Consider the following 10,389-nt stretch of genomic DNA (forward strand, 5'->3'; position numbering starts at 1 on the left):
CAAAATTGCCATAATTTTTAGGTGATTTTTACGAAAAAAATATTGGGTTTGAAGAGCATAGTATCTTGACAATTCGGGTGAGTCACAGGATATAAGCCGAAGACGCATCTTTTATAGCGGTAAACGAGATGAAAATTCCAGGTGGACTTACCGCATCTGAGTGCGCCTCGCAATGTATATTGTTTTCATTCATTTCTGCGGTCTATTCTGAGGCAATGGTATCGCGTTAATTGGATAGTGGTGGGTGACAATACTATGTTTAAAAAAAGTCGGCAGCAACAATTAAGACTGCGTACGTGTGAGAAGGCGTAAGCCCGCCTGCCCGCTCACTTTGTGAATGTAGTCGCCGCGCACTGCGGCGTGATGTAACCAGATGCCACTCAGGTGGCGATTCCGCGTCTGCGTGTATTTACGTATCCGGCGCCGCTACGCCGCCGCACTCTTTTTTTTTATTGCGTCAGCGTGTCTTCCTGCATAAAGTATTGTCTTCACATTAACTTCGTAAAGGCAGATGCCGCCCGTCTGAAACCCGTACTCCGCCTTAAGGATATGGCGGGTAGCTAACGGATCAATTCTGCATATTTGGAATACTTGAGAATCAGTCGTTCTCGACTAAACATTCACAGGACCCCGGGTGACCTCGTATCACACCTGGCGCAGTGGTGCAGCTGTTAAGCGGTGCGTCTCTGCCTTGAGATGACCGGTGCTGCCTCTCGTGGAATTTGTGCGTTCCAGGTTGCCCTTCCCGAGCAACCTCGTGCCACCAATCATTATTTTAACCGCCCCTGCCAGGTTGCATGTGGGCGTCGTCTTTTATGGGTACCTTCAAGTGCCCCCCTCTCTCTCTCTCCTCTCTCTCTCTCTCTCTCTCTCTCTCTCTCTCACACACACACACACACACACACACACACACACACACACACACACACACACACCACAAACACACACACACACACACACACACACACACACACACACACACACACACACACACACACACACACACACACACACACACACACACACACACACACACACACACACACACACACACACACACACACACACACACACACACACACACACACACACACACACACACAGGGATGTTCGCTTAATGGGTCAAATAAGGCTTACGCCTTAATAAGCTAATCAGAACAAGAAGCTGGTGCCCTGCCTCGGAAAGGCAACCGCGTTAAAGACACGTCAGCTTGTGCTAGGCTTTTGGCGCGAATGGGGCCACCAAGTATTAAGAAGAAGAGATGTGCATTGGCCTTCTTCCTACATGCGCCGCCAGCATTCCGGTGTCGCTCACGCACCGAAATTCGACGGACCCTCGCATCGACACATCCGGGCAAAAATAGGAAATGACTGAAAAGATAGCGGTGCGAACAGCGCAATGATGGAAGGCCCGGTCTGTCCTGAAGGTGACATGTCAACCCGCGTTGCGCACTCTGTGCAGCAAAACGACATCTGGCATGGGACCTGCGCTTTCAGTATTTGGTTACAACAGCTGTATCTTACCAGTACTCAGCTAAGGGCAGAAACGTGGAGGCCAACGAAAAGGATTCAGCTTAAGTTAAGGGAAAACGCAGCGAGTCATGGAAAGCAAAACAATAGGTGTAACGTTAAGAGAGCGTAAGCGGGCAGAGTGGGTGATGGAACAAACGCGGGTTAATAACATCCTAGTCGAAATCAAGAGGAAGAAATAAGCTTGGGCAGGGCATGTACTGCGAAGGCAAGATAACCGCTGGTCCTTAAGGGCAACGGAGTGGATTCCAAGAGAAAGTAAGCGTAGCAGGGGGCGGCAGAAGGTTAGGTGGGCGGATGAGATTATTAAGTTGCAGGCATAGGGTAGGCGCAGCTGGAAGATGACAGGGTTCCTCAAAGAGACGTGAGAGAGGTCTTTTCTCTGCAGTGGGTGTAGTCCAGGCTGATGATGATGACTCACGAACGCTGCCGATGTGTCGAAGGATCAACGCAGGAATGATATTGGAGAAATGTTTCATGGAGACTGACACATTGGAAATATAAAGCGAAAAAGAATGCATTAGAAGAAGGAAGCTTCAACTTGATGCACTTATAAATGAAGATCAAGAAGTCTGAACGCGTGGTTTGTTGCTTTAGCGCAGTTGCTGATGCATTAAATGAGAGGGTCAGGATGTACGGAGTCGATCACACTTGTCTAGAGCGCTCGGGCGGTGTGGTGCGGAGCAAATGAAGTGAAATCTTTTCGTAGCTGCTTTGCTGGCCGTAAGGCGCTGGTGCCTGTGCGGTTCACGGGCCTATTCTGAGCCTCTCCAGTGCAACCACTATCAGTGAAAGTCAATAATTGCTTTAGAATTCCTCTTTATTTCCCCCGAATGCCACCTCTCGAGCACTCTAGACAAGTGTGATCGACTCTGTACTCATGGTCTGCTTTACCTTGCTTTTTTTTGTCTAAATTCTATTCCGTCTCCGCCCACTCTCTGTGGATTGCAGACTATATTATTCGTCTCTAAACCGTCGTTTGTTTTGTTTTGCTTTGTTTTGTTGTTGTTAGGAAGCACTGCTTCCTTCTTTTCTTCATGCTTAAACGGCATTTCAATGCGGCGATTTCCAATTCAGTGTTTCTTGCTGATTTTAGTTGTGCTACACGCAATCTTTACCCACATGACAGGCTGAACGTATCTGCCGATCGATTGCTGACACTTCCACCCACTCCCGAGTGATCTCATTGTCCAAGAGAAAGGCCATGTGCAAAAATGCCATCTGTTGTTTTCTCGAAAGGAATCGGGTGCAATGCCTACGTAAACAGAGCATCAAATAAGCAGTAATTGTAGTGCGTGGAAGCGATTGTGGTGAAGGTAAATATAAAAACTCCCTTGCAGTAGATTCAAACTGAGAACAAGTTTTACCATCCAATTTCATGTTTGGCAGTGATGGAAGGATTCGGATGGATATTGGCAGGATAAACAGAAAACTGTAAGCAGCGCGCCCCCGCATATCTGCCGCAAACTGCTATTTGTGCAGGTTTGTATGAAGCCGAAAAACGACGTAGGGTGCTTAAGCCGATGCTCACTTGTTTCAAACGAGGCAATGTGTTTGCACGTCGGCGAGCAACACACAGGGTGAATATTGTACGTTTGTTGTTCTCAAGTACCGAGTCAGAAATGGAAAGCAAGTTCGCGCTGGAGCAGCGAGATGCCGCAAACAAAACATCCGATATCCAGAGAAACATTGATCTCAATGAGTTGAAACAATGTTTACAATCGGCAGATTTCAATTTAAGCAGCTCACTTGGTGTTAATGACCATTATCATTCGTTTAATGATATACTGACCAAGGCGGTTTTGAAGTCTTCTAAGGAACGAAACAAAAAATGCCATAGTACCCCTATCTGTCCGTGGATGAGACATGTAATTTTGAAGCTTGTAAAGCAAAAAGATCATTGGCATACCAACTACAAACAAAATCGATGAAATTCATATTACTTCAAAAAATTCCGGACAGCAAGAAACGCGGTTACAGCTGCTGTAAGATTGTGAAAAAAGGAGTACTATTAACAATTAGTACCGAAAAATACACATAATATGAAATTTACGTGGAAAATTATCAACTCCGTTATTAAACCAGCAGCCACCCGTTTTATTAGGCCTGACGTCAAAGTCCTAGGGATATCTATTAAAAGGCATGTTTCAACATTTAATGTATTTTTTTTTTCACTGTTCTTGCAAAAACAGGAAACAGCTGTCCTTCCACAGAATACCTCGCACCTCCACAACATATTTCAGCTACCTTTGCGTACCACGATATTACAGTGGGTGAGATAGTCTCCACAGTTCATAATTTCTCGTCCAAATTATCACTAGGATGTGATGGAATTGACTCATTTGTGTTAAAACAATGCATAGATATTTTGTGTTTCAGTAGAAAAAATCTTCAACCTCACCTTCTATTCCGCTACTCATCCGGACTTGCTTAAGTTATATGTATCAGCAGCACGAACACAAAACCAGGAATAAGAAGGAGACAATAGTACAGAGCGCTAAACTTCCAACTTTTATTTGAGCAAAAACTGAACCCGCACTTATATGCACACACCAGGTAAAAGCCCACCAGGGGGAGTGGTGAAGGCAAGCGAACGAACTGGGACCCGCACGATGGCCAGGGCATCAAAAGATAACAAAAATCACACTATACAATGAGTTCTATAATATAAAGCGCGAATGACATGTGTAAAAAGACTGGAAAAACAGGGTTGAGTGGCACGAGTGACAAAAAAACGGAAAAATAGAAAAACAAAGTTGAGGGCGCGAATTTTGCTAAAAAAACATCAGAAGACGAGAAGACGGTAAAAAGATTAGCGAAACGAAGGATGAACGCCAACAATTAACACGGCTAGAACGAAAATGCATAATGTGAACTGTGCCTCTAAAAACCAGGCAAAATCAGAAAAAACCAGAAAGAAAGGTGATTTCTTTTTGAAACAATGAGAAAGCTGGGGTGCTTACGCAACCTCTCTTAAGCCCTGAGATGTGGGCTGCTTCAACGATTTTGCGCGTTAGCTGGTTTTTATGTTTTTTCTAGGCGGTTGCCTTCTTAAAATGAGGAATGCATATCTTTTTGCTGTCACATGCCCGGCAATGGGTGGGAATGTTCCTCAATGGCACCCCAGTTAAATCGTTCTTGTTTCATTAACCTGTCAATTAAACATAATCCTGTTTGGCCTATGTAAGCCGTACCGCAAGTTAAAGGAATGGAATATACAACTCCCTCCACACAAGACCCAAAAGGGTCTCGGTCCCGGGTTGTACAGCTACAGTTCTTTTTCTTTTTGTTCACTTTGTTGCACAGGCTTGACAGGCGCAGTGGGGCTGAAAAGACTACGTCTACACCTGCTTTCCTACCAATTTTCTTAAGATTATGCGATATTTGATATAGATACGGCAGAACGGCAACCCTTTTGTTCCGCTGTCGCGTGTCATCCGGGGCTTCCCTTTCTCACTCCCCCTGGTGGGCTCCGCCTCCCCCTGGTGGGCTTTTACCTGGTGTGTGCACATAAGTGCGGGTTAAGTTTTTGTTCAAATAAAACTTGGAAGTTCAGCGCTCTGTACTATCTTCTCTTTCCTCTTCCTGGTTTTGTGTTCGCGCTGCTGATACATATGGATCGCAACCAACTAGCCCGGCAGATGGTGTTATTCAATTAATTAATCAATTGATTGATTGATTGATTGATTGATTGATTGATTGATTGATTGATTGATTGATTGATTGATCGATTGATCGATTGATCGATTGATCGATTGATCGATTGATCGATTGATCGATTGATCGATTGATCGATTGATCGATTGATTGATTGATTGATTGATTGATTGATTGATTGATTGATTGATTGATTGATTGATTGATTGATTGATTGATTGATTGATTGATTGATTGATTGATTGATTGATTGATTGATTGATTGATTGATTGATTGATTGATTGATTGATTGATTGATTGATTGATTGATCGATTGATCGATTGATCGATCGATTGATTGATTGATTGATTGATTGATTGATTGATTGATTGATTGATTGATTGATTGATTGATTGATTGATTGATTGATTGATTGATTGATTGATGGATGGATGGATGGATGGATGGATGGATGGATGATTTATTGATTGATTAACTAGAATAGTGCCGATATACAGGTACGGAGACCGAAACCCTGTTGAGAATTATCGCCGCATCTTTATTTTAAGCTGTATCAACACATTGTTTGAAAAACTCATTGCTATCAGAGTTAAGGCTTTTCTCGAGCACGAAACTTTACTGCCTCCTCATCAATACGGATTTAGACCTAATAGATCTACTGGAACAGCAGTAGTATCTCTAACAAATACAATCAACTATTTATTAAATTTCAATAAATAGCCCTAGGAATTTTTTTTTGATATTAAGAAAGCATTTGACTCTGTCGATCATGATATTTTACGGAGGAAGCTAAGGCATTATGAATTTAGAGGAATTAGCACAGAATTCTTCAGAAGTTACTTTAATAACAGGCGCCGAATGGTCCTCCTAGGTGGCACAAGGTCAGATTTTGAAACAGTTACTGTAGGCGTGCCTCAGGGTTCAGTCCTTGGTCCGATTGTTTTCCTATTGTATATTAATGGCCTACCACACTACACCAAACAGTTCTCTGTTTTATGTATGCTGACGACACAGCTATTTTATGCGCTCATGAGTGTGCATCTGAACTAATTAGCACGGCTACCCAGGATTTAGAAGCTTTGAGTAATTGGTTTACCTCCGACAGACTTGTTGTAAACATTAATAAAACAAAATACATTATATTTAAGAGCTCAAGAAAAAGAAATCCCACATTCGGGCACTTTCTAAAAAGTTGGGTGCAGCGTGCTTTGCACTGTATAAATGCCGCGAGTACTTTGACAAAGACAGCATCAGAATTATTTATTTTGACATTTTTCAAAGCCACTTGTCATATTGCATTGAATCCTGCGGTCACACCTACCAGTCTTATTTGGAGCCGCTAAGGTTTTTGCAAAAAAGACCAATTCGGTTCATCACACAGTCGAACAACGCGCACACTGCTCTTCTTTTTAAACACAAGAATATTCTACCGCTAAAACCGTTTATTGAATACAGGACTCTACTGACGGTACATGCATGTCTTGTGGACAATTACTCGTTACACTCATCCATTTTCACTCTGCCATCTAATCGCACCCGTAACGCTACACATGAAAGTTTCCTTCTTCCGAAGACTGCGGAGAAAGGACCATAGCGCATGTGAGGACGAAGCTGTGGAATGCCCTTACCGATGATGTGAAGCTGAGAATAAATTTTCCACTCCTGTTAAAAATATTATAATCCGAGTGATCAGAGTGTATTTTCTCTGCAGTTTGTTTTTTCTTTGTATGCTGGGTTGTGTAGAGACTTCGTATTTGCATGTATATACATATTAGTTCAGTTTATGCCTTCGTTGTTTAAGAAGATTTCAACTTTATGTTTGAATGCAAGAGTCTTCATCATGTGTAGTATAAATAGTTTGTCCTGATGCCTGCTCTTAGTATCACTTGATATGTTTTGCATGGATCCCAACTAGCTCCTAGCCAAGAATACAGATGTTTCAAATATGCGCTGTATAAATGTTCCGAAATAAACTTCAATTAAAATTCGGTGTAATTATGGCTTTTCCCCGCAGCCTGTTCTTGTAGTAGTTAATGACCATTTCCGTGCAAAAGCTTCAGTGCCTTCAGTAAGATGCTGCCCCGGAAGCGTCAAGACGCAGCTTTAACATCAGAGTTCCCGATTACTGACCATCAAGCCGTACTCGTTCGGTATCGGTGCTTCGCAAAAAGGCAGAGTGGGAAGCAGGAATTGATCGATATCCAAACCGGAACACCGACCAAGGCCCTCCTTTATCTCTGTGGCCCCCTCAACGTCCGGCACGAAAGCTAACGCGTGCGCCGCCAACATCTTTCTGAATGGACGTCAAGATGCAGTGTCACCTAGGGCAAACCTCTTACATTTGAATGCCTGAGGATATAAACGACCAAAATGGGTAAGCTAGGCCAAAATATTGGCGAATCCGACCGCAGCCTTTCATTTCGGCTGGAAAAAGCTTTGGAGAAACACGACAGCAAAGTATTTTCTTCTTTTTAGCGCAGCGCCTTCCTCCTAAAAAGACGAAAAAAGCTCGGAAAATGCATTGCGCTGCTCGTGTCATACATTGACGTGAACAGGACCAAAATAGCGTAGCTGGTCAGAGCAGACTATTGTCCCATAAAAATCCCAATCGCGTACACAAAAGCGGAAGCCTCGATTCTCGCAAACCGCGAAACCAAACTTTTCCTTTTAGAAACTTTTCGCTTTTCCCTCGCTTTCTCAACGCGGAACTGGGCTTTTTCCACATATTTTGCCTTTATATGTTAATAATTTTTTTCGTATAAAATATTTCGTTTCAGGAATACACTACTTACTGCATTTTTTTATCAAACGTCGCCCTTCGCATGATTCGATCGGGGCCATCGACTAGTGTTTCGATTTCTTCGAACACCTTCTGCTTCATCCTCGAGGTTCTCTCAATGCAGGCTCTTCTGGGGTTTTTTTTTTGTTCGGTTCTTCTTAGGATTTGCTTCCAGCATTCTCCAGACCATTGCGTTTGAGGATTCCCGCTTCATCATCTTGCACAGGCCGCAATTTCTTTTACTTCGTTTGTTGTTAAGGGGTTGTTGCGCAAATATTCCGTCGTTCAGGTGAAATGACGTCATCGCCAAGTGACTGTTATCTGAGGTGTCATTATCGGGTCGCTTTATCATTTATGCCCTCATATGTCATGACGTCAGAGGACACCCAATAAATGTCAGTCGGTTATGTGGTGCACTGAACCCCTTACCTATACGTGACCACTATGAGCCACGGTCCTATACACAGCAAGACAATGTACACAGATGACGCGGACATTCGCGCAAGATTATGTGAACGACCCTACTATATCTGTAAGAGATTTATCTGGTTGCTCACGTATTGTATGTTACTACTATTCCAAGAGGCTTCATGGAAACAAAGCGCGGTCCGTGTAAGCAGACGTTCAGACTAATGACAGTAGGCTTGGGCGCTGCTTGAATATTTATTCTCTAGAGCCTGCAAACTTTAGAGTTAGTATTGGCGTTTATTGTTACTTCTAGTTGGGTCCATTTACCCTTTTATGGCTGGTATGCTGAACGCTTCCTTCCCCGCCTTTTTTTTTAAACACGAAATTGTTAAGGATTCCGTTCTGAGCAAAATCCGACGTCATTGTCTTCGTCTACGTCGTCGGCGACGGAGTTGTGTGAGATAGTGAGAGATAAAACTTTTGTTTAGGTGATCAATTCGCAGGAGCCGGGTGGTCTAGGTCCCTAGTCCAGGTCTCCACTGGCGACAGTTGACTTGCGGACTAGCTCGATGATCCAGGCTTGCTGGTCCAGGTTGTCGCTGGTCAGGGCCGTTGCTCGAGTGTCTGATGTAGCCCTATTAATTTTCTGTCTGGTTTCTCCTGGCATTCCCAAGACATATGGTAGAGCATCGGGCTTGCTGCACACCACGGGCAGTAACTTGGCTATAGTGAGGGTTTGACCTTGTGTAAAATCTGAAGACTTGGATTTGTGTTTGTTTGTATTCTCTTCCAGTCAGTGGCATCTGAGGAGGACAGTTGTTTGTGTGGCGGTGAGAAATGTCGTCTTTCTATCCTTAGGTGTTCTAGCCTGTCACCATACGTTCCTAGGAGACGGGTGAGGTAGGGATGGGGATCCGCCCGGTTTGTGAGAGCTCGGGCTAAACCAATCGCTACCTCATTTTCATCTAGGACTTCGTGATCAAATGTCCATGTTATTCTGTGCGAGTTTGAGAGCGTACTTAATAGTGTGCTCGCCCTTCAGTGAAGTTCTCCAGCCAGGTAGTCTCTGCAGGCTTGCTGGAAGTACGTCACGACGTGGGATGGCTTGTTCTTTCGGTCTCGAGCCCTGATGGTGATGGCTATGGCCTGTGATTCCGCTTCCGCAGGGTCGTTACCATAGATTGAAGCCCTAATGATTGGCCTTTTCTCGTTGAGACCGCAGAAATCGCGAAACTGCCTGGCTCAGCAGAGGCCCCTATGTACACGTATACTGCTTCCAGGTCTTTTGATAGTTTTTTTTTTGTCAGTGCTTTGACTCAGGTTCTCCTCCTACCCTTCTGCCGCTCGTAGTACATGTGTCTGGGTATCGGGTTTACATAGATATTCTCTCTTGTAAATGCCAGAATTTGGGACTTGCTCTCACTAGTGCGCAGTGCCTGCCATAGCCCCCGTCTTGTCAGAATAACCCTACCCGCTTGTGTTGTGGTTAGGCGGTTTTTTTTTTTGACCCTCCAGAACCACCTCGCTGAGCTCCTCGAAGGTGTTGTACTCCAATTGCCAAAACACATTCCGTTGATGTCGTTGGTGGGATGTTTGGGGCAGTTTTATAGGCTTCCCTTATGATGGTATCAATGGCCCTTCTATCAACGATTCTTGTCTTCTAATATGAGAGCCCGTAGGTAATCCTACTTACGTCTAGGGCTTGGATTAGGCGGAGCGTGGCTTCCTCCTTCATCCCTTTCCGATGCCAGGTTACCCTTCTAATCTTCTTGATATTTGGTTTGCCGTGGCCTTGAAAGTTTTGATTGTGTAATCCGCACTCAGATTGCTTTGTTACCACAGCACCAAAAATCTGATCTTCTCTCTTTCCTGATTTTTTTGGTTTCCTAGGTAGAGTTCAATCTCTCCCGGGGACATGCAATTTTTCCTGTGTAAACTGATAAGTTCGGATTTCTCCAGGGAGCAATGAAGACCGCTCTCTTCGGCAGATTCTTCGATCATGCCTATAGCTGC

This window comes from Amblyomma americanum, chromosome 3 (genome assembly GCF_052857255.1).
Source record: "Amblyomma americanum isolate KBUSLIRL-KWMA chromosome 3, ASM5285725v1, whole genome shotgun sequence".
NCBI classification, from domain to species: domain Eukaryota; kingdom Metazoa; phylum Arthropoda; class Arachnida; order Ixodida; family Ixodidae; genus Amblyomma; species Amblyomma americanum.